The 11,395-nt window shown below is 43.1% G+C and overlaps 1 long non-coding RNA gene across 1 annotated transcript; it reads left to right on the top strand.

Moving 5' to 3' along the window:
- Window positions 1-8,846: 8,846 nt before the first annotated feature.
- On the top strand, window positions 8,847-9,492 carry LOC133816571 (uncharacterized). Its single transcript, XR_009885337.1, has 2 exons — window positions 8,847-8,943; window positions 9,312-9,492. It is a non-coding gene; the product is annotated as an uncharacterized LOC133816571 (long non-coding RNA).
- The last annotated feature ends 1,903 nt before the right edge of the window (window positions 9,493-11,395 follow it).

Raw genomic sequence — 11,395 nt, 5'->3', positions numbered from 1 at the left:
TTTCTCGGGTAGGTCAGAGCTTTTCTGGCTTTGGTGCCGACCATTGGGACCTCGTGCGCAAGGCCTCGGACTGCAACACTCTTTATGAGAAGAGTATCGAGCTCTCCGCCGCGGTAGCCTTCTCAAACACTCTTTATGTCTTAGAGTATTCATGTCTCTGATTATATTTCTGATTCATTCTTTGTGTTTCAGGCCCTTGTTGTTTCAGCGCAACTCAACTACAAGCTGACCAACGAGGTGCAGACGAGCTTAAATCTGGCTCAAAAGTCGAAGGATCTCGAGCTGAAGATGATTGACGAGCTCAAAGACTCGAAGTCTGAAATTGAAAGATTGAAGACCCGTCTCGAGGAGCTTGAAAAGTCAAACGCTGAGCTCGAGAAGGCCAAAGCCAAGCTCGAAGAGGAGAAGTCTGAAATTGAAAGATTGAAGACCCGTCTCGAGGAGCTTGAAAAGTCAAACGCTGAGCTCGAGAAGGCCAAAGCCAAGCTCGAAGAGGAGAAGTCTGCAACCTTCGATTTCCTGGAGAGCGAGAAGACCCGCCTCCTGGATGAGGCTAAGGAGCTGAGGGAGAAAGCGGTCGATCAGGCCATGTACAAACTTTGGGCCGACAATGCCGATCTTGACACCAGCTTCCTGGGTCCTCTCGAAGCCACATATGTTGAGCGGTGGAATGCCCATCTTTTGGAAAGTACAGCTGCTCGAGAGGCGACCCAGCAGGGTAGTCATGCTATTCGTCCTGGAGGGTCTGGTGATATTGATGCTGCGAAGGCCAAGGATACTCTTCTTTCTTAAATCCGTTCTCGGAGAGATCAGCTATCGGGGCTGCGTCCCCTCATTCTTGTAACTATTTAAATTTGTGCCCACAGGGCTGACACAATTTCTTTATATGCTTTACATTTCTTGGCTCGAAATATTTTACATTTTTCTTGCATTGATGAGTTATGTTTATTTAATTCATACAAACATAGTTTAGATTTAGGCTCGAAATTCGATGCATTCATGCATAGTTTATTCGAATTATCCGTTTCCGACCTCGTTATTTATCAAGGTCGTACATTACTTTAACCATGAACTAAAAAGCACTTATATGGCATGTAATATGAATGATTTGGTTAATCTTTTAGTCACTTTTCCTCATCCTTAGTATCTTAGCTCCGAGGTTATGAGTTCGAAACTATTTTAAGATGTTCCAGCCTCGATCTCGACATATTTCGTGATGGGTTTAGGCTCCCATTTATCATTGATCGATAATTTGGCTGGTTTGTTCCAAACCTGTTATGCTTGCACATCTGGTTAACTCCAAACGTTTTTGGTTTTTGGTAGTTCGGTAATGTCCGAACTATCTAAGCCCGTGTACTTGGTTATTTCCAAATATTATGTTTTTTGATAACTCGGTTAAGTCCGAAATATCTAAGCTCGCTCGGTTAAGTCCGAACTATCTAAGCTCGCGTATTTGGTTATATCCAAATACTTTTTTGTTTTTTTGTTTTTTTTTTTTTCTTAAGCTGGAGGTATGTGTATGTATACCAATGATGCCCCCTTAATATCCTATGAGTGTGACCATAGGTTATTAAATTAAGAGAGATTGCAAAAATAAAAATAAATTACATGTGAAACAAAGTAGACCCTTTATTTGAAATTCAAAAACAAACTAAGTACAGAAAATCATGGTTACGGGCGACACTTCCTTCACTATTGATAATATGGTCTCAGGTGTTCACCATTCCATGCTCGTGGTATGAGGCTCCCATCTAATCTTGCAAGTTTGTATACGCCAGGGCGGATGACTGATTCTATCTGGTATGGTCCTTCCCAGTTTGGCCCGAGTACTCCTGCTGCTGGATCTCGGGTTGCTAAGAATACTCGTCTCAAAATCAGGTCTCCCACTCCGAACTTTCGGTCTCGAACCCTCTTATTGAAATATCTCGTGGTCCGTTGCTGGTAAGCAGCATTTTTCAGCTGAGCCTCTTCCCTTTTTTCTTCGATCAAGTCTAGGGTTTCTTCGAGCTGAATATGATTGGAATTTTGGTCGTAAATCTGAGTTCGAATTGTCGGAATTTCGACCTCAATGGGAAACATTGCCTCGCAGCCGTATGCTAGAGAAAACGGGGTATGCCCAGTTGATGTCCGAGCTGTAGTTCTATATCCCCAAAGGACTTGGGGTAATTCCTCAGGCCATCGTCCCTTTGCTTCTTCCAACTTTTTCTTCAAGGAACTCTTGAGAGTTTTATTAACGGCTTCGACCTGACCGTTCGCCTGAGGGTGAGCTACTGACGAAAAGCTCTTTATTATACCGTTCTTGTTACAAAAGTTGGAAAATAAGTCGCAATCAAACTGGGTTCCGTTGTCAGACACAATCTTTCTTGGCACTCCATATCGGCATACGATGTTCTTTACCACGAAATCCAGGATCTTCTTCGAAGTTATGGTCGCCAATGGTTCAGCCTCCGTCCATTTTGTGAAGTAATCAACCGCGACCACAGCATACTTTACTCCTCCTTTGCCAGTTGGGAGTGAGCCTATGAGGTCGATGCCCCATACCGCAAAAGGCCATGGGGACGTCAACATGGTTAGTTCGGAAGGTGGAGCTCGGGGTATCGTGGCGAATCTCTGGCACTTGTCGCATTTTTTCACGAACTCGAAATAATCCGTTTTAATGGTTGGCCAGAAATATCCTTGGCGTATAATTTTCTTGGATAGGCTATGCCCCCCGGTATGATCTCCGCAAAACCCTTCATGAACTTCTCTAATAATCTTCTTTGCCTCGGGGGGAGTCACGCATCTGAGCAATGGCATGGAATACCCTCTTCTTTATAGCCTTCCATCCAGGATGGTGTAACGAGGAAGTTGATACATTAGTTTCCGAGCCTGACTTCGATCTTTGGGAAGAATTCCATTTTCGAGGTATTCAACGATCGGGCTCATCCAGGTCGGTTCTGTCTCGATCATGCACACATCTTCCTTGTCTGACTCAGTAATGCTGGGTGCTGACAGATGTTCTATGGGTACAACATTCAGCTCCTCATTTTCAGTGGAAGTGGCGAGCCGAGCTAAGGCATCTGCATTTGAGTTTTGTTCTCGGGGAACTTGTTCGATTACATAAAACTCAAAAAACTCCAATGCATACTTTGCCTTCTCCAGATAAGCTGCCATTTTTGTGCCACGAGCCTGATACTCTCCCAAGATTTGATTAACTACGAGCTGAGAGTCGCTCTAGCAATGTATAGCTCTGGCCTTGAGTTCCTTTGCTATTCGTAGTCCCGCCAGTAAAGCCTCGTACTCAGCTTCATTATTAGATGCTTTAAAGCCGAACCTTAATGCAGAGTGAAATTTGCTCCCTGCAGGGGTGATCAGAATAACTCCTGCCCCCGCTCCATTTTCATTTGACGACTCGTCGACGTAAAGTTTCCACAGCTCGTGGGCCGTGGTTGTTACTTTGTCGTCGGCTGTACCGGTGCACTCTACTATAAAATCTGCCAACGCTTGTGCCTTAATGGTTGTTCTCGGATGGTAGGTGATCTCGAATTGTCCGAGCTCAACAGCCCACTTAAGGAGTCGACCAGATGCCTCTGGTTTGGACAAGACTTGCCTTAATGGTTGATCTGTCAGTACATGGATAGGATGTGCCTGAAAGTAAGGGCGGAGCTTTCGAGATGAGTGGATCAGACTGAGGGCGAGTTTCTCCATCAGTGGATACCTTGACTCTGCCCCCAGTAATCTTTTACTGATGTAGTAGACGGGTTTCTGTATTCTCTCTTCCTCTCGGACGAGCACCGCGCTTATCGCGTGTTCAGTTGTTGAGAGATATAAGAACAGTACTTCTCCCGTCTCAGGTTTCGATAGGATAGGTGGTTCGGCTAAGTGCCTTTTTAGCTCTTGAAAGGCTAGCTCGCACTCGTCTGTCCATTCGAACTTTTTACTTCCTTTCAATAAGTTGAAGAACGGGAGACCGCGGTCCGTTGACTTCGAAATGAACCTGCCCAGAGCTGCCATCCTGCCAGTCAAGCTTTGAACATCTTTATGCTTCCGAGGTGAAGGCATATCGATCAAGGCCTTTATTTTATCGGGATTAGCCTCGATTCCACGAGAGTTGACAATGAAACCCAGAAATTTCCCTGAAGACACCCCAAAAGTGCACTTCTGAGGATTCAACTTCATGTTGTACTTTCTGAGCACGCCAAAGCACTCTTCGAGGTCATCAACATGGTTCTTGTTAAGTTGAGACTTTACGAGCATGTCGTCAACATAAACTTCCATGTTGTTCCCTATTTGCTCTGAGAACATCATGTTTACGAGCCGCTGGTACGTGGCTCCGGCATTCTTGAGTCCGAATGGCATGACATTGTAGCAGTAGAGCCCTTTATCCGTAATGAAGCTTGTATGCTCTTGGTCGGGGGCATGCATGGGAATCTAGTTATATCCAGAATAGGCATCCATGAATGACATCAGACCATGCCCCGCCGTGGCATCCACGAGCTGATCAATTCTCGGTAGGGGAAAACAGTCTTTCGGGCAGGCCTTGTTGAGGTCTGAGTAGTCAATGCACGTCCTCCATGTCCCATTGGGTTTCGGGACCAACACTGTATTGGCCACCCAATCAGGGTAAAAAGCGTCCCTTATAAAATTATTTGCTTTCAGCCTGTCCACCTCCTCCTTTAGTGCTTTCTTTCTGTCTTCATCCAGCTGCCTTCGCTTTTGCTGCTTCGGAGGAAAGCTTTTGTCTATATTCAATGCGTGGCTCGCTACATTAGGACTTATTCCCACCATGTCAGAGTGGGACCACGCGAAGACATCCTGGTTTTTCTTCAGAAAGAAAATTAATTGCTATTTTGATTCGTCTAGGAGGTGTTTCCCGACCTTCACCTTTTTCGAGGGACTAGATTCATCGAGCTGAACCTCTTCGAGCTCCTCCAAAGGTTGGAGGTCAATCTTCTCTTCAATCCTTGGATCGATCTCCTCGTCAATTTTTAGAACTGTCCCGTCTTTATACTGTATGAAAACAAGCGCTTGCGCGCTTGTTTGTTTCTTTCCCCTTAAGGAAATGCTGTAGCACTCCCTTCCTGCCAGTTGATCTCCTTTCAATGTTCCGACCCCGCTTGGAGTTGGGAACTTAAGGGCTAGATGCCTTACAGATGAAATTGCCCCCAGCCCGACCAGGGCGGGTCTCCCGAGCAATACATTGTAGGCAGATGGTAACTCTACTACCACGAACTCCATCATCTTGGTCACCGAGACTGGATAGTCTCCCAAGGTCACAGGGAGTTCAATGGACCCCATACAGGCGGTTCCTTCTCCAGAAAAGCCGTACAAAGTGGTTGCACAAGCCCTCAGGTCGCGAAGGGAGAGCCCCATTTTCTCTAGGGTTGCTTTATAAAGAATGTTAACTGAGCTCCCATTGTCTATGAGAACTCGGCGCACTCTTTTGTTGGCAAGCTGTAGGGTGATGACGAGTGGATCATGATGAGGGAACTGGACGTGAGAGGCATCCTCCTCGGTGAAGGTTATAGGCTGAGTCTCAACCCTTTGGCTTTTTGGTGCCCTTGTTTCGGGTTCATATGGAGACCCGTCCCCTGTCTTCAGCTCATTCACATATCGTTTTTGAGCATTTCTGCCCCCTCCTGCGAGATGAGGACCTCCCGAGATGGTTATTACGTCCTCTCCATCTATCGGTGGAGGCCTATCCTCATCCCGAGATCGGGAGTTATTATTCTGTGTTGCCGAAAGCGCGGCTACTCTCTGGCTGGCAGTAGCCTGTCCAGTATTCTGGTTTTTGACATACTGCCGGAAATAACCTCTCGAGATCAATCCTTCGATCTCGTCCTTCAGCTGTCGGCACTCATCAGTTGTGTGGCCGGTGTCCCTATGAAATCGACAATACTTGCTGGAGTCCCTCTTGGACTTTTGATTCCTCATAGGATCCGGTCGCCTGAAGGGGACCTGGTTTTCATTAGCCAGGTATATGTTTTCCCGGGACTCGTTGAGCTCGGTATGCACTTTATATACGGAAAAATATCTTTCTCCTTTTTTCTTCTTTCCTCCATCAGCCTCGGGATTATTTCCCTCGCTTTTTTTTCTCTTGGAAGGATTCTCCGAGGCAGGCTGTGTAACTAGAGGGTCAACCGAGGTTGAGGCGGAGTTAATGTTTATCGTTGTAGTTTCGGTCTGCGAGGTCGCTTTGAGTGTTGACCTCGCTTCCTCTACATTAACAAATTTCTGCGCCCGTCTGTTAAACTCGGTTATCGACCTCACCGGTTTCCCTTGTATGTCATCCCAAAGTGCACTCCCGGGTAAAACACCAGCTCGGATGGCCATCAAGTGCCCGCTGTCATCCACGTCACGAGCTCGGGCGACCTCTAGATTAAATCTTGTCAGGTAGCTCTTTAGTGTTTCGCCTGGTTGTTGTCGGACGTTAGTCAAAGTGGATGCTTCGGGTCTGACTCCCACCATAGCCCGGAACTGCTTCTTGAAGTCTCTAGACAATTGATCCCACGAAGTTATAGAATGTCTCTTGTACTTCTCGAACCAACTCTTGGCAGGCCCGGCCAATGATGTTGGAAACAACATACATCTGAGCTCGTAACCCACGTTACTAGCTCTCATAATAGTGTTGAATGTACTCAGATGGCTGCATGGGTCGGTTTTTCCTTCAAACGCTGGGACGTGAGGAATCCGGAACCCTTGGGGGAACTGAGTGTTAGAAATATTGGGAGCAAACGGCTCGAGCTCCTCATCAGAGTCCTCATATCGACCGTTTCCTCGCTCATTCTTCAAAAGCCTAAAGGCTTTTTCGAGCTGATCGATCCTTTCTTGTACTGGGTCCTTAGGCGGTGTTTGGAATTGATAGTCATTAATCGCGATCCCAGGCTCGCGTCTCCGTGAGGGATCTCTACGCCCATTCAGATGATTCCTAAGATCCGGGTTTGTCTGATCTCCCTTTCCCCTGCTCTGATTCAGGTGATTGCGCAGGTCGGGATGGCTCTTGTGATTCCCAGTATTTTTACGACCCCGGTCGTGTTTACTGACAGACCTTGTTTCTCCGGACTCATCGCTAGTGAAACTCATCGATCGGTCATTTCGTGGTGGATCCTTTCTACGTCGCCTCGTCACTGGAGTGCGAGATCGGGACGTCTGACTTCTCTCGGATGGCGCGCCTTTCCGCCCCTGGAACGTCTCCCCGTTTCCTTGTCTCTCCCCTGTACGCCCTTGATCCTGATCTCGACCAGGTTGAGTGTTCCTGCGGGGAGGTGAAGGATATCTTATGGGAGACGGAGGAAACCGTATAGGTGACGGTGGTTGCCGTCCTTGCCTCGGCCTGGAAGGTCCAGAATTTGCCCGAGATGGGCCGGTTGCGTTTGGTGCGCTACCAGGAACCTGAGTCCGAGCCTCGACAGGAGCTTGGTTGTTCTCAGTTCCTGCAGGCACTTCCACAGGTGGATTAGGCGGGACCCGAGCTCGGGTACTCCTCTGAGGCCTAGAAGGAGCAGATGGCTCTGTTGGTGCTGGAGGCTGAGCTGGCCTCCTTGTGTTAGCATTTTTTCGTGGACGTCCACGGGGCTTCCGGGGAGGAACGTGCACGTCCCTTGGAGGAGGGGCTCGGTCTTCACGCGGAGGTGGGGGCTGAGCCACCTGCGCCTCCGCGGCTATCCTAGTCAACTCCTCGTTACGTTTGTTGGCATCTGCCAGCAGTTGTTTCAGCTGCCGATTCTCCAATTCTACAATAGGGACATAACGCTCAGGGTTATAGTACATGTCCGCATCCCTTGGTTGTGGAGGTGGTCCCCGGGAATCAGAGGACCCACTCCTTTCATCAGCGTCCGGGTTCTCCATTGGCTGTTTTCCAGGACGCCTTGGGTAATTTTCTTCAGGAGTGTTCTGATTGTTTGTAGCCATGAATCTCTCAGGGATGGATGCTTGAGGCTCTCAATGAAAGCACCAAACTGTTGACGCCGTTTTTCGCCAACAGATAAAAGAAGAGAGCACGTAAACAATTTAAGACAATGGCTAAAACAAACAAACGAGTCAGACACGCGGTTTTTACGTGGTTCAGCAGTTAAATCTGCCTAGTCCACGAGTCTCTGTTATTAATCTCAAGATTATCTCTGAACAATCCTTTAGCATGAATTCTCCAGAGTTTTCTCTCAAGAATCAGAAAATCGGTCCTTTACAATGGTGCATCACTTCTCTATTTATAAAGAATGATGCAGAATACTATCCCACATATTTTGGGTAGTTACTCTTTTGTGAATAAAAATAAATAGCCTTAAATGCCAATAATCAGATATAGAAGGAAACGTTCCCCAAAGATCAGGAAACGCATAACTGACTAAATAATATCCCACGATTTTTGGGGATTTACATCAATAAATGAGGATCATATCCCATATCTACAACACTTGTAGATATTCAAGGTAGTCATTGCGTATCTCCAAGGCTTCACGTCATTGTGCGAGCCGCTGACACTTCCCGAGCTGACATTTCTTTCGAGATGGCATATCGAGCTCGAGATCCCTGCTCCGAAGTTGCTTCTGAAGATGAGGGGCTCACAGAGCTATCCTTCGAGATCGAGATCATTTCGAGGTCACCATATTCGAGGTCTGTACCATACTTTGCAGGCTCCGATTTACAATCGTAGAGCATACCCTTAACCCTCACGAGACCATTTAATGCGAACTCAGCTTTCGAGGTCATATTTGCTACGGCTCGAAATCTGGGTATAACAAGATACATCGAACGAGTTACTAAGGACATTGAGACGTAGCTCACATCAAACAGATTACGATGTTAGATACATCAAACAGATTACGATGTCAGATACATCGAACGAGTTACTAAGGACATTGAGACGTGACTCCTAGGGCGGACGCGCCGAGGTTATTCAAGGACCAGTGATCTCCTGTTTACCTCATAGGGTGACATGGACAACTAGCGTTCCATGCTCATCATGTATGCTGTATGTTTGTGATATGATGATATGTCACATTTATGTTATGATCTGATGATATGTCACATTTATGTTATGATCTGATGATATGTCACATTTATGTTTGTGATATGATGATATGTCACATTTATGTTATGATCTGATGATATGTCACTTTTATGTTATGATATGATGATATGTCACATTTATGTTATGATATGTTGATATGTCACATTTATGTTATGATATGATGAAATGTTACGATTATGTTATGATAGACCATGATGTTTTAGATGAACGTTAGTGTTTGGTTGTTTGTTGTTTTCTTACTTGCTTATTTGCTTGTACTTCCTTACTGGGCTTTTAGCTCACCCCCTTACTTTCCTTCCAGGTAGCAAATAGGATTTCTCTATGGCACGCGTGGTGACGTGAGGAGTTCTTCATCATGGGGTGTATGGCGTGGGGCAATCCTATGGACGATAAAACGATCAACGTAGAACGCCATTTAAATTATGTTTTGTTTTAAGGGACTTTTTCCTAAATTATCAGTGGGACTCTGTTATTTAACTTAATTAGTTTTCTTTGAACTTTGCATAAAAACCTATGTTTTATTTTAAACTTATGGCGCCAACTTGCATGATTTTAAATAAGTCCCCCTGAGACTTTAATAATGGATGGTATTCTTTTATAAGCTATGTTATGCGAATATTTTGTAAGTATTAGTCTAGGGCGTTCTTTACAAATGGTGAGCTAAAAGCCCAGTAAGGAAGTACAAGAAAATAGGATTTCTCTATGGCACGCGTGGTGACGTGAGGAGTTCTTCATCATGGGGTGTATGGCGTGGGGCAATCCTATGGACGATAAAACGATCAACGTAGAACGCCATTTAAATTATGTTTTGTTTTAAGGGACTTTTTCCTAAATTATCAGTGGGACTCTGTTATTTAACTTAATTGGTTTTCTTTGAACTTTGCATAAAAACCTATGTTTTATTTTAAACTTATGGCGCCAACTTGCATGATTTTAAATAAGTCCCCCTGAGACTTTAATAATGGATGGTATTCTTTTATAAGCTATGTTATGCAAATATTTTGTAAGTATTAGTCTAGGGCGTTCTTTACAGACATGGTAGGTTGGTCTACACAGAACTGACCTACCATGACAACATGGTAGGTCGGTTTTGCATGAACCGACATATTATGTCTTCTACAAGCATGGGAGGTCGGTTCACACAGAACCGACCTACCATGTCCACATGGTAGGTCGATTCCCGCGCAACCGACTTCCCATGCTTACCTTTGATATACATGATAAGTCGGTTATTTATAAACCGACTTATGAACATATGTTAAGTCAGTTTAAGCAGAACCGACCTCTCATGACTGATGGTTGATGTCCAAAATTGTAGTAGTGGTTTTATTTAATTATGAGAATTTTTTAAATATTAAGTGATTTTAGGCTTGCTAATTTTTATTGTTTTAGAGCGTTAAATGGAAAAATGGTTTAAAAGAGAATAAATTATGTTTTGAGTTCATGTTATAAGTTAAAGTGAGAAAATGTATTATTTTTATATATGTGTTCTTGCACCTTTAAAATAACATTTGCTGAAACTTTAATTTTAAAAGTTGTGAATTTGGAACCCAACAATGCTTAAGGTTTATTTTATTTTAAAACATGTACATGTTGTGACTCTTTTGCCAAGCATATTAGACTAATTTGTTAAATGTTTTAATAGAAAATTTTGAGTTATGAATATATATTGCTTGCTGAAATTTTGATTAGTATTATGGAAGATTGTTTTTAATTAAAAGGATAGTAAAAATATGTTTTGAAACTCATGCCTTAAAATTAATGTAATATAATGCTTGCTGAAATTTTTAAGTTCATGGCAAAAGTCTCTTTTAAAATAAAAGATATAAAATATATGATTGATTAATTTAGACCTTAGACCTTATATATGAAAAATGCATTTTTCCCACACTTTTAAAATGTAATTTCTCATTCTTATTAATGTAGTTTTTTTTTTATTTATTAGTATTATTTGAAAAAAATTAATTAAGTAAAACTTTTTGAAAATGGGAATAAGAAATTTATTTAAGTAAATGGGAGTATAGATTGGATTTTCCAACTTATTTTAAAATTTATGATTTATATGTAAAATGTGGTGACCTCAAAGTCTTAAATTGTTAAAAAGTTAAATTATTACTTATTCTATTTATTAAATTAGAAACATTGATAAAGAAAATGGGTATAAATATATTTATTATTATTATGAATTAATTACTTATGTTAAATTAATTATTTTATGAAAAATAGAAATTTTTTTATATTTTATCTTTATTAAAAATAATAATTGAGATTTTGTTATTTTAAAACAAATGTGACTTAGGTATTAATTAAATAAATAATTTTGCGAAATAAAATCTACAATAAAATCTTATGACTTCAGGAGGTAATATGATAATATTAATAATC

The sequence above is a fragment of the Humulus lupulus genome, chromosome 2 (assembly GCF_963169125.1).
Source record: "Humulus lupulus chromosome 2, drHumLupu1.1, whole genome shotgun sequence".
Classification (NCBI taxonomy): Eukaryota; Viridiplantae; Streptophyta; class Magnoliopsida; order Rosales; family Cannabaceae; genus Humulus; species Humulus lupulus.
This window is presented reverse-complemented; position numbering and strand designations above follow the sequence as displayed.